At 46.5% G+C, this 26,853-nt stretch overlaps 1 long non-coding RNA gene across 1 annotated transcript; it reads right to left on the reverse strand.

Moving 5' to 3' along the window:
- Positions 1-12,918: 12,918 nt before the first annotated feature.
- On the reverse strand, positions 12,919-26,008 carry LOC112618155. The gene is made up of 2 exons (XR_003118031.1): positions 25,910-26,008; positions 12,919-14,193 (listed from the first exon to the last, which is right to left on the reverse strand). It is a non-coding gene; the product is annotated as an uncharacterized LOC112618155 (long non-coding RNA).
- Between the last annotated feature and the right edge of the window lie 845 nt (positions 26,009-26,853).

The raw sequence follows: 26,853 nt of genomic DNA on the forward strand, positions 1-26,853 counted from the left end.
AAGAGTTCTCCAAAAGTTACACGTAGAATTACCATATGACCCAACAATTCTGCTCCGAGGTATATACCCAAGAGAATTGAAAGCATATGTTCACAAAAACACTTGTACACGAATGTTCATAGTGGCATTATTTACAAGAGCTAAAGAGCAGAAATAACTCAGATGTCCACCAACTGATGAATGGATACACAAAATGTAGCAATAGGCTGGGTGCAGTGGCTCACACCTGTAATCCCAGCACTTTGGGAGGCTGAGGCGGGTGGATCACCTAAGATCAGGAATTCAAGACCAGCCTGTCCAACATGGTGAAACCTGGTCTCTACTAAAAATACAAAAATTAGCCAGGTGTGGTGGCAGGCGCCTGTAATCCCAGCTGCTTGGGAGGCTGAGGCAGAAGAATTATTTGAACTCAGGAGGCAGAGGTTGCAGTGAGCCGATATTGTGGCACTGCACTCCAGCCTGGGCAACAGAGTGAGACTCCATCTCAAAACAAAACAAAAAACCCAGCAGCAATAAAAAGGAATGAAGTACTGATACATGCTCAACATGAATTAACCTTGAAAACATTATTCTAAGTGAAGGAAGCCAGGGGCAAAATGATGCATATTGTATGATTCCATTTGTATGGAATGTCCAGAGTAGGCAAATCTGTAGAGTCAGAAAGTGAACTGCCAGGAGCTGTGGGAGAGGAGATTTAGGATCGACCACTACTGATAATGAGGTTTCCTTTTGAGTGACGAAAATGTTCTGGAATTAGGTAGTGGTGGAGGTTGCACAACCTTGTGAATATATTAATACTAAAAAATTGAATTGTACACTTTAAAAGGGTGAATGCTATAATATGCAATATACTTCATTTAAAATGTTAAATAGTTCAATAAAAGGATTAAAAGAATAACATGCATGCACAGCATTTGTATTAGGAGGTTATTAACTGCAGACATTGGAAATACAAACTTCACTAGTTTAATCGATAAGACAATGTATTGACTCATGAAATCTGGAGTCCAGAGGTAGAAGGAACCTTCAGGATTAGTTGATTCAGTAGCTGAATGTTGCTGTCAAAACCCTGATTTTAAAACCTCTCTCTGCTCTGTAGTTATCAGGGTCAGTTTCATGTTTGGACTGATAGTGAGATACATCAAATGATTCCGGACATCACATCTGGACAAAACAAAGTCCTTAGGAAGAAAAGAGTTCATCTGCCTACGCTGTTCTCTTAAGGAGGAGGAAAATTTTCCCCAAAGCCCCCAACAGATTGGGACTTATATCTCATGGCCAGAAATGGTTCATGTGCCCATCCTAAGATAACCATTGCAAACAGGAATGCGATTAATTTCAGACCATTGAGGCCTAGCCTAGATCTTAGGGTGATGTCCACTTTCACTGCAACGACTGGCTGGATGAAGAAGGGGATGAAAACTGAACAAAGTAAGAAGTAGGAAGCATGGGGAGAAATAGATGCTGGATAGGAAGGCAATACCTTTATTAAGTAATCTCAATAGCATAGGATTAATTCAATTTTTATGTATTTGACCTCATATCAATGTATTCAATGAGCTAGAAGGAAGTACATGGACAATGTTAAATCCAGTGTTCTCCAGGGAGATTTAAGATGAAAGAGTACCAACCAAAGATGCACCATGACCGCCATCTTCCCTGCCAGAGATTCTCCAGGGAGGTTCCCTCCTCCAATCACTGGACATCTAGCAAACATGTTGGCTCAGAACAAGGAGAATCCCACCTTGGAATTGCATTATGTGTAGCTCAGCAGCATGAATGAGTTAAGAAAGCTTGACTTACAGAGTATTTTACTCCTGTTCATTAGTTAAAAAAAAAAAAAAGTTAACAAAAAGTACAAATAAACCACAAGACTATTTTTAAATGGGCAAAGGACTTGAACAGATGCTTCATTGAATAATACACATCAATGGCCCCTGAGCATGTGAAGTGCTCAACTTCATAAGTCATCCTGGAAATAGCATTTCTGAAAGCAAAAGCATTGAAAAGCCAATTGTTTTGAGGATATAAAGCAGCTCAAATAATCAAATATTGCTGGTAGGAGTAGAAAATGATAGACCCATTTTGGAGGACAGTTTGTTAGTCTCTTATGAAATTAAACAACACCTGCCCTATGATCCACCATTCCCCTCCTAGCTATTAATCGGTTAGAAATGAAAATATGCCCACAGAAAGACTTGCTTAAGAATGTTCAGAGCAGCCTTATTCATAACAGCCAAAAGCAGAAACGACCCAACGTCTACCTCAGGAGAATGGATAAACAAATTGTGACATATTCATACAATGGAATATTGCTGAGTAATAAAAAGGAAGAAGCTGTCTGTGCACAGTGGCTCACACCTGTAATCCCAACACTTTGGGAGGCCAAGGCAGGCAGATCACGAGGTCAGGAGATCGAGACCTTCCTGGCCAACATGGTGAAACCCCATCTCTCCTAAGAATACAAAAATTAGCTGGGTGTGGTAACAGGTGCCTGTAATCCCGGCTACTTGGGAGGCTGAGGCATGAGAGTTGCTTGAACACGGGAGGTGGAGGTTGCAGCGAGCCGAGATTGCACCACTGCACTCCAGCCTGGCAAAAGAGCGAGACTCTGTCTCTAAATAAATAAATAAAAACGAAGAAGCTACTATGACCAGCCCTACATGGATGAATTTCATACACATGATGTTGAGTGAAAGAAGCCAGCCCCGGAAAGTACTTACTGTGTAGTTCCATTTATATGACGTTCCACAACAGGTACATCCAATTCATGGTGATAGAAATCAGGACAGTAATTGCCTAAGAGGGTTAACTGGAAAGAAACATGAGAAAACCCTCAGGAGTGGCAGCAATGTCCTGTATCCTGAGAACTGTGTTGAGTACACAGGTGTACACACTTATCAAAATACATTTATCTGTGACCTAAGATCCATGCATCTCAATATATGTAAATTTCACTTCAATTAAAAAAATGTAAAGTGAGGGGCAGATGTGATGACTGAAGGGACAGTGTCTGGAGCCCAATCAGAAGAGCCAGGATTTCGGGGCTAAAGGGTTTGACTCTGGTGTTCTAGAGCCCTGGGGAGCCATGGGAGGTGTTAAAACAGGTTGCAGGGGGACCTGGCTCAGTATTGCCATGTGTTCCGGGCACACTGTGACTCCGTCAGCTCAGCTCTGCTGCTTTGGTGGCTGAGTCAGCTTAGCCCCCAGTGTCTGGGCTTTCTCATCTGCCTCCTCCTTCCTGCAACACCTTGGAAAGCTTGTCTCTGAGGAGAGGCTCAGCTGGAGGCAGGGCACCCTTGGCACCCCTCTTTCCCCAACCGTCCCCAGCCCCTGGGGAACCAGGAATGAAGAGCCGCCCCCACAGTCACAGCCCCTGCTTTCCTAAGCAGAGCGGGACAGAGGCTTCTGATAAATCTCATTTGGAGTGTTAGCCACCAGCCCAGCGCCGGCTCAGGCTTTCTCCTCGCTCAGCGTGGGTGATGACTCACTGCGTGGGAGGAGGCGAGAGGCGCCTGCTCTGCCCAGGGAGGTCGGCTGCAGCTGTGGGAGGAAAAGCTGCCCATCCCTGCGGGGATGTGGGGTTTCCGCTCCCAAATTGTCTGCTTTCTAGTCCATCCAGGCAGGATGAAGGAACAGAAAGGGCTTGAATTTTAGGGACAGACCAAGCTGGAGGACATCCTATGCAAGCCTCAGATTCCACATCTGTAAAATGGAGTGGAGGCACCTTAGGGCTTTGGGTACATGTCAGTTATTGGAAGGCTGCTCTTTAGGAAAAGGTGTGAAGGGGTGGGAAAGCAGGATATGGAAGGGGAGTTGGCTGAGCATTGAAGCAGCCTCAAGTAGGTCTGGCTTTGGTCTGACCCACTGGGGGCTACAGAATTGATCATACCCTACAAAATTGTTCCTACCCCAGCTGAGATGAGGCAACCTTTTGCACCCCGATGTCAGTCATTAATGTGGGATGCTCTTGGAGGCGCCCAACCGTGTCTGCTCCTGTTAACAGAGACAGGAGAATGAGGACAGCTGCAAGCTGTTACACAGCTGGAGGGTAGGCATGCTGGCTTCGTTCAGCAGCCCCAGCGGCGACTCCTACAGGGGGTAAAATACCCACTGCCCAGAACTTATGTGAGTTCACAAAATAGGCAGTGAAGACATAGTAACTCTATTTCAGCTACATGAGAAAGAAGACCTAGGAACATAAATGCGTGTGCCCTGCCTACTGTGGACTGAACATGGCTGGACCCAGGGCAGGCTGAGAATCTAGTCTATGTGTCTAAGCAGGAGCAATATCAAACATACTTAAGAGCCAGCGTCTGGCAGAGCAGCTGAGGCCTGGAGGCTCCCTTTAGTTCCTGGATCATAAGGAAGTTTGAGGTGACCAAGGAAGGCGGTTGGGGTAGTGGTGGGAGGCCCTCAGGGACTTGGGACAGTGACTGCCTACCATCTAGTGTTACCAGCTTGTCCATCATTCTTCCTTACTTCCATGCACCTGGAAATGTTTGTTCACACCTATCCTGAGCCAGGCCATGTATCTCAAGGGACATCTGGTCATCTGTCTACACTCGTTCCCCTGATGTCTATTATGTGCAACTTGAGAACTGGCCACTGGGCATTACCTGGTCTATCCAACACAGTACTCTGGTTTTGATGGGACTTTCCAGAAACAGTGAGTTAGAAATGTCCCTGGGGTGTCAATATCTCCTTCTAAAAGCCCACTGTACTTCATGGAAGGAAAGAACACTGACTTTGGAGTCAGACAGACCTGGGTTTGAATCCAGCTCTGCCATTTGTGGGCTGTGTGATCTTGCTCGAGTTGCTCTACCTTTCTGAGCCTCAGCTTCCTGCTCTGTAGAACATGGATAAACTATGATACTGGTTACTGGGAGGACTGAGAGCCTGTCATATATTGTGTTTAGCAGCAGATAGTAGGGCCTTGATAAATGTTAGCTTTTCAAAACTGCCTTTTTCTTTTCTGAAGTGATTTCGCTTTCATAGGTTCACTACTCACACTAGAGGGGCAGGCTTATCCAGCTTCTAGATCCTAATGGACTCTCTTAATCTCTGGGGAGGAATACCTTATCCTGTCAGTTTCAGGCCCCAGTTCCAGGAAGTGCACCACAGAGGCTTAATTACTTCCTAAGAAATAGACATAACTATTGTTCCGGGATCGTTGGGGTGCCACTTCACCAGCTGGAAACCTCTGTGGCCAGTGTGGCGACTTTGCCTTCATATTGCTCTGGCCCACTGGGCTTGCTTTGCCCACTGAGCCTGGGGGGCTGTGCTTGGCTCGCACTACCGGCCTACATCGCAAGGGTGAGCCAGGTGTGGAACCGTGAGGGGTGTGTGAGCGAGTGTGGAGTCTGGCCACTGTGCATACCCACTGTGGTGGGGTAGGCAGCCCCAGGTGCCGGCATGGGTGCAGGGTCCCTTTGAGGCTGCAACTGGACCAGGTATACCATAAGCAGCTTCCATGGCTGACACTGGGGAATGCGGTGGTGGTGGCTAGAAGTTTGGGGACACCAGGAACTTCAGAGCCCTAAAGAGGGGGTCACAGCCCTGGCTCAGGGAGCTCCTAGGTCTAAGCTCCCCAAAGGGTCACAGCTCTTCTCTCCTTCTTGTCACGCACAATGTGGTGAGCAAGAGGCATGTTTCAGCCCTATTTGTATTACAGCTCTTTTAGTCCTACCATTTGGCGGGTCCCCAGTTCTTGTCTTGTGTCCAAGAAGAATGAGGTATACAGACAAGTGGAGGAGCAAGATGAAAAGGAGTTTTATTGAGTGATGGAACAGCTTAGAAGAGACTCACTCAGAGGAGACCTGCAGTGGGTAGTTCCCTCTCTATAGCCAGTGTCCTGACAAGTGTTCAGCTCCTAGCAGAGGGAGTTGCTGCTCTCTGCAGGCAGGTCATCCAGACGAGTGTTCAGCTCTTAGCAGAGAGGGTAGCTGTTCTTTGCAGGCAGGTCATCCCAACCAGTGTTCAGCTCTCAGCAGAGAGGGGACCCTGGGGTGAGTAGCTCCTCTCTGTAGCTGGCTGTACTGTTGTCTCTTGGGTCCAGCTGAGACCAAGGTTTCTATGGGCCTCAGAGGGGAGGATGTGTGCGCTGATTGGTACATGGGAGGCCACAGGTGGGTCCAGAAAAGGCACCACAAGTTCCCACTCCAGTCCACAGGAATGGAAGCCTGGCCTCCAGGCATCAGACCCTTCCCAGCTTGAGGGTGGGGCTTCACCAGGGACCCACCCCCTCGACGCTGGAGCCTGTCTGCCTCCTGCTGCCATTCAAAGTGCCCAGGCTGTTTGTTCCAAGGTGAACAAGGCCGACAGTGCCCTAGCTAAGCCTCATACTTATTCTGAGATCGGAGTAGGTGCTGGGAGTAGGCAGTAGGAGCAGACATCTCTGAGCCTGCAGGGACAGAGGCGACAGAGAGTGCAGAGATGCCTGGGTTTGCAGCCGTTGCTAGGAGCCTGCAGCTGTGCCCAGGAGGGCAGTGCTCCTGCCTGATCCTGGCTCCCTATGGCTCCATGGACTAGCAGCGCTGCCCCAGACCCAGCTCTGCCTCGGGGCCCCTCTCTGTCCACCCCTCAGTGCCCAACCACACTGCTCCCCTGCCAGCAGGTCACTCAGACTAACTCCATTGTGGCAGCTCCCAGGGTGGCGGGCTCCGGGAGGCTCCTGGGGGCAGGCTCTGGCGACTGCCTGCCTCCTCTCCGCATTTTCCCATGGGTGGTGGGCGAGGTGCAGGTGGCACGGTGGCCCTGGTCAACCCTGCACAAATGAACCCAATGCTCTTGGGGCCGGCTCCACGAGTCCCGGCTGTGCCTTCCACTGGTGCTCACAGGCTCCCAAGACACAGCAGGGAGTGAGGTTGAGGCCGTGGTGGAAGCTCCCTCTGGGAGCAGGTCCTGTCCAGCTGTGTGAGGGTGCGGGTGGCACAGTTGGCTGCCTTGGGGACACAGGGCGCACCACTGCTGCTCTAGCAGCTGCTCCTGCTGCCACCACCCATGCCTTCCTGCTGCAGCCAGCGTGATAGCAGCGGCTGCTCCAGACGGCCCGCCACTGCTGTCACTATTAGATGAGCGCCCTCTTTGTGCTCCATTCGGCTGCCCCTTTCTTGGAAAGATGACCTGGCCCATGGGAGGGCCTTTGCCAGTAAGCTCTATCCTTTCTTTGGAATCCTGAAGGGTTGGTGAGGAGCCTTACTTGGAACCTGCTGTCAGAGATGCAGACTTCATAGGGGCTGGTGGGTCAAGAATGTAGTGGATACAGGGTGGGGCATGGCCTGAGGGTGAAGGGCAGATGCCTCAGGAGGCGCTTGGAGGCCTGAGGCTGGTCAGGACTTGAGGCCAGACATGCAGGCTCCCCGTCTGGGCTTTTGGCTGTGCTGAGATGGGCAGGGCTTGGTAGGGATGCTGCCACATCTGGAAAACAGTTCTGGCAGCCCGTGGGGGCAGCCAGCCACGTTCCGGCATGTGTCCACACCACATTGTGCTGTCATAGCTTCCCCGAGCTGTAAACAGACATCCTCCCACCGGAAGCTTGCTTTTCTGCTGTCTCTTGGACAAGGTGGCATTTTCCAAAGCTTGGTCACATCAAAACCAGTTCTTATCAGGAGGGATCAGATGATTTTTCTTCCTTTTAGAGCACAATCTCACCCAGGGGATAGACTTCGTTAATTGTTTTGTGAAAACTTGGCATTTGGATACTTCCTAATGGTTTTTATTGTGCGTAGTTGGGGAACCAACACACACACATACACGTACAAACGTATAAACATTTACATATCTATAAGGATTTATATATAATTGTATATTCATAGTATCTTATTGAATTATGATTACAGTACAATGAAATGAGTAAATCTTAGGTGTATGGCTTGATGAATTTTTACCTCTGTTTATACTGCTGTAACTCCTGCCAAGATCGAGGAGTAGAACATTTCCATCTCCCCAGAAAGTTCCCTGTGCAACTTTGTAGTAAATAGCCATTACCCACCACCTACTACAAAGCAACTGCCATCTGGCTTTTATCACTGCAATTCAGTTTTGCCTGTTTTTGAACTTTGCGTGATGGGATCATAGTCTAAAGTCTTTTGTGTCTAGTTTGTTTGTTTGTTTGCTTATTTATTTAGAGACAGGCTCTCACTCTGTTGCCCAGGCTGGAGTGCAGTGTCCTGATCATGGTTCACTGCAGACTTGACCTCCTAGGCCCAGACGATCCTCCTACCTCAGCCTCCCGAGTAACTAGGACCATAGGCATGTGCCACCACACCTGTCTAATTTTTGCTTTTTGTTTTTTTGTAGAGGCAAAGTTTCACCACATTGTCCAGGCTGGTTTCAAACTCCTGGGCTCAAGTGATTTGCCTGTCTCAGCCTCCCAAAGTGCTGGGACTACAGGCGTGAGCCACCATGGATAGCCTGTGTCTAGTTTCTTTCACTCATCAATAACGTTACTTGAAATTCATCCATGATGTTGCATTTTTCAGTAGCCACTCTTTTTTTATTGCTGGAATAGTATTGGATTATATGACTATGCCACAATTCGTTTATACAGTTTCCCATTGATGGACAAGAGCCAATTTAGTTTAAGCATAATAGACGTAGGGAATATTGAATTTCAGTAAACATAATGTCAGGGATGAATGGAGGGAAACTTAGAGATCATCTGTCTAAACTTTCTTATTTTGCACATGAGGCTCAGAGAAGGAAAGTGACTAGTCCAAAGTCACACAGGTTTATCAGGTCAGAACTAAGGCCAAATCAAGTCTTCTACTTCTCTGCCCAGTTGGGGCTGTTTATCTCCCCCTCTCCATATCTCACTGTATCTCTTAATCAGATGTGAAAAAGTTAATCCTTTACTTCCTAAAAGGATTTCTACAGTTTTTCTTTTCTTTTTTTGAGATGGGGTCTCACTCCTGTCGCCCAGGCTGGAGTGCAATGGTGCAATCACAGCTTCCTGCAGTCCTGGGCTTAGGTGATCCTCCCATCCTTAGCCTACCGAGTAGCTGGGACCACAGGTGTGCACCACCATGCCTGGCTAATTTTCTGTATTTTTAGTAGAGACAGGGTTTCGCCATGTTGCCCAAACTTACAGTTTTTCTATGTATACAATCCCCCAAGAGTATATAATACAATTGACTTCCAAGGTGTCAAAGACTTGTCTGTTATGAAGTGAGATGGATTTATAAATGTTCATAAAAGAGAAAAATACGATTCACAAGAAACAATCTGTTTGCAGCAAGGTCTGACATGCCAGAAAACACAATATAGGGTTAAGTATTTTTCAGGTAGCCTTGCAGAGATGCTAGAAGTCTACCAGCCCCCAGATATCATTCCAGGAGTGATTTCCTTTATTTTATCTTTTTACTGCAACAGAAGAGCCACATAAATTCAGATGGATCTGGGTTCAAATCTTGCCTCAGACCTTTTGTAGCTGTGTCACCTTGGACAAGTGACTGCTTCTCTGAGCCTCAGTTTCCCCCTCTGTAAATTGAAGATGATAGTAGCGTCTGTCTTATAATGGTGTTGGGGAATACATTTCCTGGCATGCGGTGGATACTTAATACATCCTTCTTGGTTATAAATTTGGATTTACAGCCTAGAGTGGCTTGAAGACGGGGCGGCTCTGGCAGAAGCAAAGGTAGGGAAGTGAGAGTCCGGGTTGGGGTGTGTGGGAGACCATTTTCTTCCTATGAAGTTTGAAATTTTCCTTGGCAAGAGCCTCATGCCTTTCGGGTCTCTGGCGCCTGGCCTTGTCTGTCTGCTTAGATTTCCCTGGGGTCCTATCTCAGAAACGAAGGCCAGGAAAAGGGCAAGGCTTATGTGGTCCGGAGGTCACGGAGCTGGGCCTTGGTGGTCACATGGCCTTGGTGTGGAGCCCTAGCCTGGTGCTGAGCCTGCGGAGGGCTGAGCCACAAGAAAAAGAGAAAGGCCCTAAGTAGGTAACTGCCATGCTTTCATGGACTTTTCAAGGCCTCAGGAGACCCGATAGAATGGGGCCTCAAGATTCGGGGTGTCTGGAGCAGGGGATGGAGTGGGCTCACTGGGCAAGCCTGGGATGAGATCGCCGCTTCCTCATCAACTAGCTGTGTGGCCTTGAGTGAATCGTTTTCACCCCCTGAGCCTCAGTTTCTTCCTCTGCAAAAGGCAGAGTCATTTCTATTGGGAGATTTCAAGGATCCAATAGGACAATAGGAGCATGGTGAAGAGTCCTTTCCCCTGGTCTAGCTGATGGCTGAGAAGTCACCAGCCACAACTCATTGACCTGTTAAGTTACTGAAGCCCCCCCAATCCCAGACCCTGGGCAAGCCAGGCAGTTTCCATAGGTAACCCCATAATTTACCTCCTGTCCAGCCCCAGCACAAGGCGACAAGCTCAGCACAGGTGATGGAAGAACATGGCTGTTGTTCTCCCATGCAAAATTACTTTGGGAATTTCCTGGTGGCCTTTGTCTCTGGGACTTTCCTCGTGGCCAGATACTGTTTGCTGAGAGCCCTGAACCATGCCTTCCCCTCTCTGAGTTTCTGTTGCTTTAACTTTAAATGGGATGATAAAAGCACAAGTATTAAATTATTGTGAGGATTAAATGGAGTAATGATTGCAAAGCACTCAACAGAGCCTGGTTAAGTGCAGTAGTTAAGAGAATGGGCCCAGGATTCAGGCTGGGTTCAAATCCCGCCTCTACCATTTCCTGGCTCTGTTAACTTGGGAAACTGCTTTAGTTTTGGGCCTCCATTTCCTTATCTGCAAACTACGGATATGACTGGAATCCATTTTATAGAGTGGTTGGATAGCACTGAAATAACAGATGTGAAAAAATAAAATGACTGGAGGCTAACCAAAAGTTCGTTAAGTGGTAGGATGCAGACATCATCTGTGTGGGTGACAATGGTTAAGAATTCCGTATTCTTCAATTTTGCTGTCTATCAGTCAGAGCAATATCATTGAGTTTTAACCAGTTATAGCAATAGAATTGCATTTCAGTAATACCATAGCAGCCTCTTTTTTCTTTTTAAAATTATTCTTTTTGGAATATGGTAACTGAAAATTTTTTTTTTTTTTTTTTTTTGAGACAGAGTCTTGCTCTTTTGCCCAGGCTGGAGTGCAGTGGAGTGATCTCGGCTCACTGCAGCCTCTGCCTCCCGGGTTCAAGCAATTCTCCTGCCTCACCCTCCGAAGTAGCTGGGACTATAGGCACGCGCCACCACGCCCGGCTAATTTTTGTATTTTTGTAGAGACAGGGTTTCGCCATGATGGCCCAGATGGTCTTGATCTCCTGACCTCGTGATTCGCCCCCCCTTGGTCTCCCAAAGTGCTGGGATTACAGGCATGAGCCACTGCGCCCGGCCACTGAAAAGATTTAAACTGTTGCGTCCCAATGCAGTCGTAGAATGGCCATGTGAACCTGAGCAAGTCACTTCCTCTCTGTGGACCTCACTTCCCTCCTCTATAAAATTGGGATAATTATGCCAACCTTGTGGGGTTCCTCTGAGGGTGAGATAGGACACTGGGGGCCCAACTCCCAGCCCACCCTCCGGCCCAGGATCCGCTTCCCACAAACTGTGATTTCCTGGCTTGCCACTGTGCTCTGCAGTTGCCATGGTAGGAAAATTCTGGCTCCAGGGCATTATGACAACTCATTGCCATTCATGAGAAGTTGGTGTGTGCTTATTCTTCTGGCTGTCTGCACCTGGACCTAAGGACGAGGACTGGGAGCGGGGCTGGGTTGCAGGAAACCATCAGGATTCCTGGCTCCTCCAGCCATCAGGAAACTTGGCAAAGGAGGCCTGCTCCAGGGAAAGGCAAGGCGTCTGGGCTTTGGTGTGAGACAGACCTGGGCTTGATCTCAGTCTTGTTCTTTTAAATACGCATGCCATTGGGCAATCCCTTTGATCCTCAATAAGAAGATAACAACAGCGTTTACCTCTAAGGGTTACTGGGGCACTGTGTTTGTGCCCAGTAAGTGTTGTCTTCTATTATTACTGCTAAAGATGGGCCTGACATGGTTTATTGGCCGAATAATGAATGCCTCAGCAGAGTGAGCAGAGCCAAGACTTCCCTCTCATAGTTCTTCACCAGGCTCTGGGGAGTGGAGTAGGACGTGAGTTAACACATTGACATCTCATGATGTCAATCAAGTGCTTGGCAAGCAGTAGATGCTCGATAAATGATAATTCCTGCTCCCCCAACCTCGCACAGGCAGGCCTGAGTAGACCTCAGAACTTCTTTGGGCATGGCAGTCATCATTTTCTTCTGCTCAGTCCTGTAGGAAATGTAAGGGCTCATGGTCTACTTCAACCTTCATTGTGGCCTAGGTTACCTTGTTCCAAACATGCAGGGAAGGAGACTTACCAGGGAGACTTTCAGTGGCTTCACTGAAAGTGAAGAGCTGGTACACGACAGCAACTGTGTCCACTCTGTCTATTTCCCATTCATCATTCATTCATTCAAGGAATATTCTTAAGCACTGTCAACTGAAGAATGATGAGGTTCACACAATCGGAAAGGAGATCTTTATTTATCATAAACGGAGGCAGCCTGCAGGCCAGCCATCCCATAGGCTGGGCAGCATGGCCTCTGGCTCTGCAGAGAGCAAGCAGTTTGAGGGAGGGGTAAAGGGAACAGGAACTTACGCTGAGTGAGAAGGCTGAATATACACACGTAACCAGCAACCAGAGGAGCCATTAATACTGATGAGAGGAGAAACATGTACATGCATAGTCCAGCTTCATGCCTTTCCATGGGTTGCATGTTCAAAAAATGACAGTGTTAGTATGATCCATGAGGGTGGAATTTTTGGTCCTCAGACATCAAAAGGTGAAGCAAAGGATGTGAAAACCCTCACTGCACATTGTCCACAGGTTGGCCAAAACTGGTCCAGAGATGGTCACTGGACGTTTCTTTCTTTCTTTCTTTTTTTTTAAGCTGGAGGGTGGTCAGTTTTTAAGAAGGGATACCATTATGAAACTGGTGAGCTGTCATGTCAAAACTGCAAAGAGGAAGAGGGAGTCTGGTCATGGCCTCAGACGACTGGCTAAAGGTGATAAAGGAATGAGTCGTCTGTTTCTTGTTTTCCAAATCTGTTTACTCCTTGGGAAGGAATTCTGGTTAAAAGTTAATAAGGAAGGGGCATAGTGAGATGTGTTTGGCCTCCTGTCCCATCATGGCCAGGAACTCGGTTTTTAAGGTTTCTCCTAGGTCCCCTTGGCCAAGAGTGGGTCTGTTCAGTCTGTTGGAGGGCTTAGGATTTGATTTTTAGTTCTCAGCACCTACTATGCGCTCTGAGCAAAAATGGTTAACAGGACAGACTCTTCTCTGCCTTGGGAGTTTATAGCCTAGTCGGGAGAGAGATAGGAATAAATAACTACACCAAAACTTTCTTAATCACAAGGCCTTTAAGTGCTGAGAATGGGAAGTGCAGGGAGTGGCCAGAGTGTCCAACAGGGTGACCCAGCCTCCTCTAAGTGGTCAGGGAAGACCTCCCTGTGGAGGCTCATCTTGAGCTCCCCTGAGAGCAGAGCCTAGAGCAGAGACTTAGGTGCGGGAGTTTATTTGGGAGCAGACCCGGGGAGCAGCAGGGGAGGAGTGGGGAGGTGAGACCGGGCAGGAGGAAAGCCAGCATAAAGGTTGCGATCAGGGTCGTTCCTGTGGGCAGCAGGACCGGCTATGTCTGGGACCACCTGAGGAGGGGACAGAGGGCCTCCTGGCAGTGTCCATGCAAAGGGACAAGGGACATCACCAAGGGAGGCCCAGGCAGCTCTCCCAGTGTCCTTCCAGTCAGAGGAACGTCAGGTCAGCCATCCAGCACATCCAGAGTTCAGGCCCAGATGAGTTGGCTGCAGCAGGTGACATTCTCTATGCAGCTTAGAGGGCCTTAGGGGAGTATTCCAGGCAGAGGGACAGCTCCCGATTCACCTGCCTGTAAGAGGGACAGCTCATCTGCCACAGCTTGGCCTGGGCGATTCTGCTGGCCCCCCGTCTTAGAGTGGAAGCGTACATCATCCAGACCCCACCCCAAGCTGCACGACTCAGAATGTCAGCTGGAGCACTTTCTCCACCAAGTGCCTCCTCCAAAGGTCTCTCAAAGGCAGGTAGGGGTGTCAATGAGAAGCAGGTTTGTGATGTGCTTCTTTCTCCTCCATCGTGGTCTTCCTGCCTCCCAGACAAGCTTCGGAAGGCAGGAAATCTCCAGACCACCTATGGAAGACAGAAGCCTGCCTGGGCCTGGGGTTTGGGTCATGTGAGCCAGCTCTAGAAAGCCTTTTGGTGCCCACAGAAACCCAAAGAAAAAGAATATATGGCATAACTCTAATGAAATTTAGGAAGCCCAAGGCATTTCCCACCCTTGTCTACTCTCCCTAAACTATCCAGGGGCTGGAGGGAAAATGCCTGCAGGGAGGTGGTAAGCTGCATTTTGGTCCATCCCAAATGACACAGACAGAGCAGTGGCTGGGAGTGAGGAGATCTGGTTCCAGGCCCAGTGATTCCTTGAGCCATTATTGCAAAAAGACCTAAGCCAATCTGAAATGCACAACTCTAGGCTCTTCTTGGTGGCTAGCGGTGTTGGTCAACTGTTAGGAGTGAATGAGGACCTGCCGCTTCCCCCAGTCTTGCTACCAGGTTCACATGAAAGCAAGTTGTGCACAGAATTCTGCTCCCACAAAGACATTTAGTAGGCAACTGTTATGAGCAAGCAGGTCCCAGACAGTTCATGCAACATGTATTTATTAAACATGCCTCAGCAGATTCGAGGCAGACGTAAGAATATTCCAGAATCACATTCTGTGACTGTTACAGGCCACATCAGGCAACCAGAATCACTTTTTTGAGGTGGAGTCTTGCTCTGTTGCCCAGATTGGAGTGCAGTGGCACGATCTTGGTTCACTGCAACCTCCACCTCTCTGGTTCAAGAGATTCTCCTGCTTCAGCCTCCAGAGTATCTGGGATTACAGGTGCATGCTACCATGCCCTGCTAAGTTTTGTATTTTTAGTACAGACAGAGTTTCACCATGTTGGCTAGGCTGGTCTCAAACTCCTGACCTCAAGTGATCTGACCTTCTCGGCCTTCCAAAGTGTTGGGATTATAGGCGTGAGCCACTGTGCCCGGCCCAGAATCACTCTTAACCGGTGGCTGGACCCAGGACTACCAGGGAGCAGCCTGAAGTGCCATCCCTGGGACTTGCTGGATTCTTATACCTGGTTTGTGCCAGGGGAGGAAGTGCCTGTAAAATATTTTAACCGAGCTGTATATTCGGAATCCCACTAATTTTATCAACAAGTGCCTGTTTCCAGCATCCATTAAGCTGGCTAACAAGCCACTGATTTCACCTCTGAAAACTCATTTATTTTTAACAGTCATTATGCTAATCAGCAGCCGCTGGTGTTGATCAGCACTAAAGACAAACGAAACCCTTGTCCTTGTGGCTTCTGGAGCCAGTGAAGATGACACTGCAGTGAAAATGGCAGCTGGCTGCCACTCGACTGTGAATTTTCGGGCAACAGACTATGCTGGAGTCGTAGCTAAAAATCAAGAACACAAGTTTATATCACATCATCTTCTCTGAAGCATTCTCAGCTTCACTTTGGACATCGTGGTGGTGAGATTCTGACAGTCAACTCTGCCACTGGCCCTCATGTCCCCATCTCTAATGTGCCTAGTACCCCATGCCCTTGGCACAGCCTCCTGCTCTGGGGCAGAATCTGGGGTGAGGTTGTTCTGGGCTCCCTATGGACAACACTGGGGATGACACTGGTCATTTTCTAATGCCTCCCTTCGTTGAGAGATCTCAGGGTGATTATCCTCAGAAAAATGTGCCTGTATGGGTGCAATGGCTCATGCCTATAATCCCAGCACTCTGGGAGGCTGAGGCAGGAGGATCATGAGGTCAGGAGCTTGAGGCCAGCCTGGCCAACATGGTGAAACCCTGTCTCTATTAAAAATATAGGAATTGGCCGTGCGTGGTGGTGTGTGCCTGTAATCCCAGCTACTCAGGAGGCTGAGGCAGAAGAATTGCTTGAACCTGGGAGGCGGAGGTTGTAGTGAGCTGAGATTGCACCACTGCACTGCAGTCTGGGCGACAGAGCAAGACTCTATCTTGGAAAAAAAAAAAGAAAAGAAAAATGTGCCTGCTTGCTGCCAGCAGAACCAGTCCTTACCTCTAAACACTCTTTTGTCCAACTGATCATTCATTTATTTATTAACAAGTTATTTTGGGGAGGGATTTCCATGTGTGTGCTCGGGCTGATTTTCTAGCACAGTGTTGGAGCTTAGTAAATATTAAATGAGTGCATGAAGGATGACAGGAGGGGAGAAAGGGATTGGGGGCTGTGTGCAAGGGAAGCAGCAGCATGGTGTGCCTGCAAGGTGGCTGTCCATCTCACAGAGCCACCAGCCCTGCCCTCCAAAGGTTCCCTCAGCCTCTCCATCTTCATTCTTCTTCCAGGTTGGTGTTAAGCCTTTTGAGAGAGGCTGAATTAAGTGCTAGGCTCCCTTCACTGCCTAAATGCCCTGTGAGAGCTGTGCCAAGCAGCAGATTGCTAGAGCACGAGGCTGTTTTCATTGTCTGACTTGCTTGGGAGCAGGTGGTTCATTTCTGAAAAGCTGAGGCTTAGTGAGTTTTCATGGATGGAGGGGACAGAGGAGAAGGAAACAAGACAGACTGACAGACACAGAGAGCCACAGCCAGCTTATATGTGCTGAGCACTCAATCCATGCCAGGCATGCTGTTAGGCTGTAGGAATTCAGTGGTGTAACAGACAGACTCAGGTCCTGCCCTCAGGGAGCTTAAAGTCTAGAATAAGAGTTGGCAAAGTCCAGCCTGTGGACTGATTCTGGCCTGCTTGGAACACAGCTGTGCTCATTTGTTTGAGTGTTGTCTAGGGTTGATTTCACTCTGTGGCAGAGTTGAGTAGTTGCAGCAGGGACTGTGTCGCCTATGAAACCTAAAATACTTACAATCTGGCCCTTTATAGAAAAAGTGTGCTGACCCGGGTGTAGAGGCCAAGCAGATACAAACAGCCAGAAGCAGAAAGAAGAGTGAAGCCAAAATGCACACAGAAAATGAGAGAGAGAGAAGGACCCCCATAAATATGTGAGGTGGGAAGGCTGCAGTTCCCGCAAGTATTTCCATTTCCACTTCACCATGACAAAACTCCGCCATCAGTGGCTTATTCCTTAGGGATAAGCATTGCTTTCACAAATATTCCCCTGAGAAGAGTTTTTCATCCTCAATGTATACCCTGAGTATGGAGTGGCTGAAGAGATCATTCTGGAGGCAGACAAGGCTGCTGAAGATTTCCAAAAGCCAGGACAGAGGGAGAGGGAAGGCTGGCCTTATGGGTGGGAGGTGTCTGGGTAGGGCAGAAACCACAGCCTGCAAAAGCAATTGTGTTGTTTGTCCAAGATGAGCCGGTGGTAGGGTGTGTCTCTGAGCTACTCTGCAGTTTCTCAAGAGTGGGATTCTATCTGTGACCAAAGGAGTCACTCACCGCCTAAGGGCAGAGTTGTGATTCCTCTTCCATCCCTGACATTGGGCAGTGTCGGCTCTTGGGGGTGCATAGGTGTGTGTGTGCGTGCACTGGTGTGTGTATCAGCAGGGAGCCACATTTTGCAGGGAAGGGGGTTCAGTTTATATAATTTAGGGTACCCTCTTTAAGGAAAATACTTCAAAATTATCAATATTAATTTAGGTATGCACATGCATATTTAGAATTTAAAAATAAATCATAATGTTACAACATTTTTAAAAATGGACAAGGGTCAGAAACATCACAAAATCTAGAAAAATGACATATGTATTAATCAACTTCCTGATACCCTCTGAAATGCATTTCATGCTAGTTTTGCTACATACTTTTCATATGTTTATGATTTTTAATAATCTTTTCTGATAGAGAAAAGAATGATGTCAGCCTTTCCTCTGACACAGTCGATTGAAATTTGTTTTCTCACCAAGAGTTAGGATGCACAAGATGTAACTTCATATACATACTTGCTTCTTGCAGCAGAGTCTTGGGTTTGAGTCCTACAGACTCAAGAATTCTGATAAATTCAATTTTGTGTGTTTTCCATCACAAAAAGAAAAATGTATGGTGTATTTATAATGCTATATGTCACCTTATTGGGGATATGCTGCATTATCAAGCATATGCCCAAATGGAAAAAAATATTTTTGATTAGGTGTCAGAACTGAATCCAATTATAATACTATCTGTGATGATCTGAAGAATTTTCCATTTCCATTTCCAAGACTAATTTCTGGCTATGTCCATTTCCAACCCTGTTTCTCTTCTTTGGCCCACACCTTTCTGATACTGGGCACCAGACCACACACTGAGATATTTTGGTACAGCCATAGACCTCATCCTTCATGTCATGATGTAGGGCAAGTTGGCATGGGGGCAATAGGGCTATTCTGGAGGCCATTGCTATGCCAGTGTCTTAGTCTATTTTGTGTTGCTTATCACAAAATACCTGAAAGAAAAATCATTTATTTCTTACATTTATGGAGGCTGAGAAATTCAAGGTTAAGGACCTGCATTTGGTGAGGGCCGCCTTGCTGCTGGTGACTCTCTGCAGAGTCCCAAAGTGGCTCAGGGCCTTACATGGCAAAAGGGCTGAGTGTGCCAGTTCAGGTCTTCCTTCCTCTTCTTAGAAAACCACCAGTCCCACCCCATGATAATCCATTAATCCACTAATCCCTGAATGGATTAATCAGTTCATGAGGGCAGAGCCCTCATGACAAAATCACCTCTTCCAGGTCCCACTTTTTAATTACATGGCAAAAGGGCTGAGTGTGCCAGTTCAAGTCTTTCTTCCTCTTCTTAGAAAACCACCGGTGCCACCCCCATAATAAACCATTAATCCACTAATCCCTGGATTCATGAGGTCTGAGCCCTCATGAGCCAATCACCTCTTGCAGGTCCTACTTTTTAATATTGTCACATTGGGGATTAAGTTTTACTACAAGTTTTGGAGGGGACAAATATTCAAACCATAGGAGCCACAATAAATAATAATAGCCTATATATGGAAGAGGTGGTGAACCACATCCATCTATGCTCTGATCTCAAACTAAATGTATCGCCAAGTCAACTCTCCCCAAATGCCACCTGTCATGAGGGGAAGTGTGAGTAGAATGAGCTAGGAGTCTTAACCGGTTGTGGATAGAATGTGTTGCTTTTCCTAAATGTTCATCATTTGATGCAGGACAAACAAAATGTGGCATATCCAAACTATGAATTATTCTTTGGCTACAAAAAAGGAATGAAACACTGATACCTGCTACTACATATATGTATCTTGAAAACATATGTGAAATGAAAGGAGACAGACACAAAAGGCCACAAACTGTATGATTCCATTCTTATGAAATGCCCAGAACAGGCAAATGTATTGAGTCAGAAAGTAAGACTTAGTGGTTGCCAGGGAGGAGGGAAATGGGGAGGGAGTTACTGCTAATGGTTGATTTTAAGAATGATTAAAGTGTTCTGGACTTAGATAATGGTGATGGTTGTACAACTCTGTGAATATACTAAAAATCACTGCATTGTACATGTTAAAAGGGTGAATCTTATAATATGTGAACTACATTTCAATCAAGCTATTATTTTAAAGATTTTTACTTTTGTGAGTTTTACAAAACCACGTGACCAGGTAAACACATAGCTAGGGCCTTCTCCCATAATAAATTCCCCTTTGGGGATGTATCAGCTTGGGGATGTGTATCAGTTATCTATCAGTAGATACTATGTAACAACCAACTACAGAACTTTAGTGGCACAAAACCTCAGTTGCACACTGCTGTAAGTATTTGTTTGGCTTACAAATCAGCTGGGCTCTGCTGGGCAGTTCTTCTGGTTTTAGCTAGTCTCCACTTTTTTTTTTCTTTTGAGATGGAGTTTCGCTCTGTCACCCAGGCTGGAGTGCAGTGGCACAATCTTGGCTCACTGCAATCTCCGCCTCCTGGGTTCAAGTAATTCTCCTGCCTCAGCTTCCCGAGTAGCTGGGACTACAGGTACACGCCACCACAGCCAGCTAATTTTTGTATTTTTAGTAGAGACAGGGTTTCACCATGTTGGCCAGGATGGTCTTGATCTCTTGACCTTGTGATCTGCCCGCCTTCGGCTCCCAAAATGCTGGGATTACAGGCGTGAACCACTGCGCCTGGCTTCATCTCCCACTTCCGATGGTTGGCTATGGCCCCATGGGCTGTCTGATCTAGGATGGCCTCAGCTGGGGCAAATGAGGTGCCTTGCCCCAGGTGTCTCCTCCTTTACATGCCAAGTATGTTTTCACAGTGATGGCAAGGACCAAGAGACAGACGCAGAACCACACAAGCACTTTTTCAAGGTTCTGCTTGCATCATATTTGATAATATTGCATTGGTTAGAGCAAGTCACACGGCCAAGCCTGGATTCAGTGGATGGGGAAATAGATCTTCCCTCTCAGAAGAGAGGAACTGCAAAGTCACATGTCAAAAGAAGTGGGTGTGTGGAGGGGTAATGACTCAGGACCATGAAGACAATTAATTTTACATATGCTTCCATGTATATACCAGTGTGTGCCTACGTAGGTGTTTGCAGATATATGTGTCTATATTGGTCAATATAAGTGTGTTCAGGCATCTGTGTGTGCATGTGAGGCTGTGTGTACGCTTCCTTTGGATGTATCTACGTGTCCTACATGCAAGGATGAATGAACAATTTTGGAAGCTTTTCTGCTTGTGTATCTGTGCAGGTGTGAGCCTTCCCAGATAGGTGCCAAGTGTAGTGGGCCATGGATTGTGTCAAGTAGAGTGGGCCAACGCATGTGCTCCCAAAACCCCACACCAGCAGGATTCTGGGGTCTCTGGGTCCTTGTCTGTCATTTACCCAAGACAGGCAACTATTAGAGAAGCAAGAGTGTGGACTTTGAAATCAGGAAGGCTGGATTCAAACACCAGCTCTGCCACTGACTGGCTTGGCAGGAAATTCCCACCCTAGTTTTCTGATCTGTAAAATGGGGACGCCACTTCCTAGTTTTCTTGTGTGAAAAGGCTTCGTAACGTGCACTGTGCCATGGCTTTGTTAGCTATGAAGACGCCGGAAGAGTGAATTTCCCTTCCCACTCTGTGCCCCAAAGGCTTGACCCCTTTCCAGATGCTAAAACTGGAGGTGGCTCTGCATCTCTTAATGCGTTGCCATGGCAATCACTGCCTTCTGCTCTTCTGTCAGCAGTGCTGGACAGGGCTCTGGTGTCCTCTCACTGCTGGGCCCAGGGCGAGGTGGAGGAGGAGCAGGCTCACCCGAAGTCCATTTCCTTCTGAAGCAGGTCAGGGAGGAAGGGAGGATGTGGGGGGCTGTTACCTGTCTTTGTTGCTGTTGCTCTGCTCCTCTTACCATGCCCCCTCCAACAGCAGCTTAGGGAGGTCCTGAGGCAGCCATTCAGACACCAACACACACCCAAATCACCTGGGCAGCTTCAAAAAATGAAGACTTCTGTGCCCCACTCAGAAAGTCTGATTCAGTAGGTCTGAGGTGGGTACCAGGCACCAGGGTTTTCACTATACTCTCCAGGACATTCTGATGGAGGAAATCCAGGAACCACACTTGGAGAAACCATGCACTAGCAGTATAGGGCCCGAGGCAACCCGCTGACTTAGCTGCCAGTCCCCACAACATAACCAGTCTCCTCATTTATTTATTTATTTATTCACTCACTCATTCATTCACCTACTCACTTGTCATTGTATTCCCTTACATCAAACCACATTTAAATAATTGTTTAAGTAATCCACTCACATTTAAATAATCACTCCCTCATTTATTTACTCATTTATTAGAACAAACATTTATTACTGTCCTAAGCTCTGGGAGATGGAGAGATAATTACAGACACAGTCCCTGCCGCCCTACAGGAGGTTCCAGGGCAATGTTTTTCAAACTGTAGCAAAATGAATTTAATGGATGGACTAACATGTTTTTTAAAAAAGAAACAGAATAGGCTATAATAGAAGATATTAGTGTACATAGCAAGCAGCAGGGGAAAATGATGTTTGGGAAACCTTTGTATCCACTGTGCATGTGAGTGTGGGAAAGGGATCTCAACGTGCAGTGTATCTCTGAGCAGAGTGCTGGGGACAGCAGGCACAGAAGCAGATGCCAATAGTACATGCCAGGTGCTACAGTGAAGATGTGCTGGGGGTGTTGGTGGAGCTCAATCCCTCTGCCAGGCGACACCTGGGGGAGATTCACACAGAAAGAGCATTTGAGCTGGGGGTTTGAAAATGTGCAGGAGTTTTCCCACTAAAGACAGTGGAAAGCGACCACAGGCAGAAGGAAGAGCATGTGCAGAGGCACAGAGGCAGGAAAGCAGAGAGGAGCTAGGTGACTGGTAGGTCTGGAGCATGGGCGAGGAGGCTGGAGGGTGAGAGGCTGGATCCTAAAGGGCCTTGGGTGCCAGGGAAAGCACTGGGTTGTATTATGACACCATGTAGAGCCACTGGAGAGAAAGTAGAGGCATGACATGGCCAGAGTGGCATTTTAAAAAGACTGAGAGGTGAAGCTGGCGGGCCTTTTGGGTCGGGTGAGGACTTGGAGAACTTTTCTGTCTAGCTAAAGGATTGTAAACACACCAATCAGCACTCTGTGTCTAGCTAAAGGTTTGTAAACGCACCGGTCAGCACTCTGTAAAAATGCACCAATGAGCACTCTATAAAAACAGACCAATCAGCACTCTGTAAAATGAACCAATCAGCGCTCTGTGAAATGAACCAATCAGCAGGACGTGGAAAGGGGCCAAATAAGGGAATAAAAGCTGGCCACCCCAGCCAGCAATGGCAACCCGTTGGGGTCTACTTCCCACAGTGCGGAAGCGTCGTTCTTTTGGTTTTCACAATAAATCTTGTTGCTGCTCACTGTTTGGGTCCACACTACGTTTATGAACACTCACTGCGAAGGTCTCCGGCTTCGCTCGTGAAGTCAGTGAGACCAGGAACCCACCAGGAGGAACAAACAACTCTAGATGTGCCACGTTTAAGAGCCGTAGTACTCACTGCGAAGGTCTGTGGCTTCACTCCTTAAGTCAAGCGAGACCACGAACCTACTGGAAGGAAGAAACTCTGGACACATCTGAACATCTGAAGGAACAAACTCTGGGCACACCATCTTTAAGAACTGTAACACTCACTGCGAAGGACTGTGGCTTCATTCTTGAAGTTAGCAAGACCAAGAAGCCACCGGAAGGAACCAATTCTGGACACAAGACCAAAGCAGCAGTGTGGGTGGAGAAGCCAGTGGAAGGCTCACCTGCTTTGCAGCAAGGGATGGCAGTCATGGGAGTTGGGTGGTGGTTTCTGGTTGGGGTTGTGAGATATGGATACACTTGGGAAGTGTTTTAGGAGGTAAAATAAACACGAGCTAATGACTGTATAAGGGGAGGGAGGATGTGGAAGCGTCCACCCTCGTGCCTGGGTCCCTAAGGTGGGAAGCTGGGTTGGAGGGGAAGCTGCTCACTGGTATCAGGTCCCTCAATTGGTTACCAAAACACCAAGGGTTTGGTGTAGGTCCTGTTGTTCGTCACACAGAAAGCCAATGACTGAGATGATGAGTACTGCCAAGGAAGAAGGATTTAATCAGGTGCTGCAGTCCGGGAGATGGGAGCTCAGCCTCAAAATCCATCTCCCTGACCTACTAAAACTGGGGTTTTATATAGCGGGTAAGAAATGTAACTACGTGTAAGAAAACAGGAACTAGGGAGGGGCAAGGAAGCAATCGTGAGAATGAGGGGTACTATCTGGTGCAGTGATCTGGTGAGTTTCAGTTCTTTGATACTTTCTGAGAGGCCAGAAGTTCCTTTCCTGAGGAAGGAACTCAGGTAAAACAAATGTAAGTTTCAAGCTTTAAGCCCAGAAGGATCAATTTCTATAGTTATCCAAAAGAACAGTCTATGGGGCAGTTGGGCTGGTTTCAGTCTCCCCTTTCTATTTATCAATTCCTCAGTCATGAGGAATCTGGTCTCAGTACTTTTGGCTGTTTCATTCTGAGGGTGGGTGTCCTAGGCAGCTCCATACCACGGGTGACCATGTGGCCACCCAGGAATCAAAGGTTAATCTAATATAGAGTTTTCTTCTGACACCCAATCTTTCTCTCTCCAGTTCCCCACTTCCACCAAAGACAAATCACAGCAGGACCAATGTACCTGCAAAATAAGCTTCAGTTCCATATACATGGCCTGATAACCCACAGAGTTCAACAAGAATCATTGTCCATATAGACTCTCCCAAATTGGCTTTGCTGGAATCTCTTACAAGGCCATTTTAGTCAAAGTCTTGAGAAAATAACCAGTTACTCCAACCGTGTCCCATTACAAAAGAAAACATGTTATTAATTGTATGCAAACAAACACGTTACCATGAATAAAGAATATTCACAAAGAGTTTCCATATTCTGGATGAATTAAGCAGAGAGAGAAATAGCTCTCAAATTCTGTTTATAAAAGCATACTCCATTCAATACCCTTGAGGTGTATACACTTTAAGGCTATAAATACACTTAAAGGCTATAAATAGCTCAAAAGAAAAAGATTCTCCAGACTCTGAAAAACAAAACAAAAATAATCAGCAATATTTCAAACAAGAAAAGCCATAAGAAATTCTTCCTGGCCTGCATTGGTTCAGTCCATGCAGTCACCTCCTGCTCTGCCTCATATTGGATTGGGAATCTTTATGAGCACATCAGGCTTTCAATTAGTGCCCCGGAAATTTTCTCTGTGATCTAGTGGCACAATCTCCAAAGTTATCAGAAACCTGCATTCAAGAGTCCTTTTCATGAACTTCTCCAAAGAAGGAAGCTTTGGACTATAGCTGATTGTAAGTCACTTTTTTTCTTTTGGGAAGGATCACAGCAAAACATCAATTGTGGACGATAAAAGTCTGCAGACAGCCATAGTTAAAGACATGATTGACAAGGAAACTTAATTATTTCTGTGACATAAAACAACTTAATAATAATTACTGCTGACAGCATATATTAAGACATATCAGAATTTTAGGACTCTCATACAATCCTGGAACACATACTAACAATACATCTATATAAATATAACCCAAAGGAAGCTAAGTATCATCTCAGATTTGGCAGTGCTTCTTGCATAATCCTAACATAACAAATAAGCCCAATATGTCTATCTCAGACTTCAGGGAACCTAATATCCAAGAAAGTTAGTTTAAGGTCAAGAGACTGAATTTAGAACTTGAAAGTTTGCTCTTAGAAAGTCTGCCAAATATCAAAGTTTTAAGCACAAAATAGTATCACAAGTCACTGTAAAAATAGTCATTCATTTAGCGGAGGTGATAAAATAAAAACGTTTACCTTTTGATAAATTTAGTTTCCCAAACAGTAAGACCTAATAAAGACAGCATGAGGCCAACTAAATCTCTCTTCCCACTCCATTTTCTCCCTGCAGTGTACTCAGAAGGTCAACATAATCTTTTATCTCTCAGTATTACACAAACATTTTATTCAAAAGAGAAAACTATATTTTACCTTCGTATGGTATATTACTAATGTTAAAGCTGATTTTAATAAAACCTTGTAAAAATCTAATTGGAATCAGTTTGACCATAAGATAAGGTTTCCATCAACTTTTAATAACTGTTTCCAATTTTCTGTTAAAGAATAGATAAATGTTCCAAGAAAACCCTGTTATTCCAACACATGGGCCCAGATGCTGGCCTTGCATCAGTGAGCTTTTGATATTAATGTTTAATTTATAGATAAACTCTGAATTAATCTTATCCCTCAAAATCAACCCTTATAAGTTCACATGCCTACCTCTTCTGCCATAGTCCCTGGGCCTAGAGGGATTGAATAGTTTTAATTTCTGGCCTGTGTCTCACAAAAACAGTTAAAAACAGTTCATTCTTACTGTTACCTTCTTCCAAATCTGAGGATGAGGCTTCAACTAGTGTCAATGCTCAGAATTTAGCAGGGGCTGGTGCCTTCTTCAGACCCAAGAGTCAAAGCCCTGTAACTTAACAGCACAAGCATTCATTAAAACAATGGGTTTTTTTTGTTGTTGAGATGGAGTCTCGCTGTCGCCCAGGCTGGAGTGCAGTGGTGCGATCTTGGCTCACTGCAAGCTCTGCCTCCCGGGTTCACGCCATTCTCCTGCCTCAGCCTCCTGAGTAGCTGGGACTACAGGCACCCGGCACTACACCCAGCTAATTTTTTGTATTTTTAGTAGAGACGGGGTTTCACTGTGTTATCCAGGATGGTCTCAATCTCCCGACCTCGTGATTCTCCTGCCTCGGCCTCCCAAAGTGCTGGGATCACAGTCGTGAGCCACCGCGCCCGGCCAATACAATGTTTATATTATAGAAAGTTCTATCATTCTAACATGTTAAAAATTAAAACACTGAAATTTGGCATTTAGGAGTTCCTGCCTGCAGCACTTCAAACCACTGTATTAAGTAGTCAGGTTACTCACTGCATATATCTAATTGCTAGTATTCTAGTGACAAAACTGTGACCAAAAGCATCAAAAGTGAGAGGTCCTATGGCAAAATAAGACAGCTGCCTTTTCTCTCCATCATTAAAAAAATGATAAATGCAAATGTCAGTTTTGTCAATTCCTTAAGAGGATAAATAATTTCCTTTCACTTAAATATCACACAACAAAACAAGGACATAGTAAGGACAAGTACACAATAATTTCTTTTCAGCTATTTAAAAGAGCATCATCCCACATTTCCAAGACTGGTTTCTAGATACAGTAGTGACAACTGATTAGGTAACTTTCACCACCAAAATCTTCAAACCAGTGCAACGCCTGCACGTATTTTGTTTTCAATTACACACATGAAGGCCCATCAGTGA

Source organism: Theropithecus gelada, chromosome 2 (assembly GCF_003255815.1).
Source record: "Theropithecus gelada isolate Dixy chromosome 2, Tgel_1.0, whole genome shotgun sequence".
In the NCBI taxonomy this organism is placed as follows: domain Eukaryota; kingdom Metazoa; phylum Chordata; class Mammalia; order Primates; family Cercopithecidae; genus Theropithecus; species Theropithecus gelada.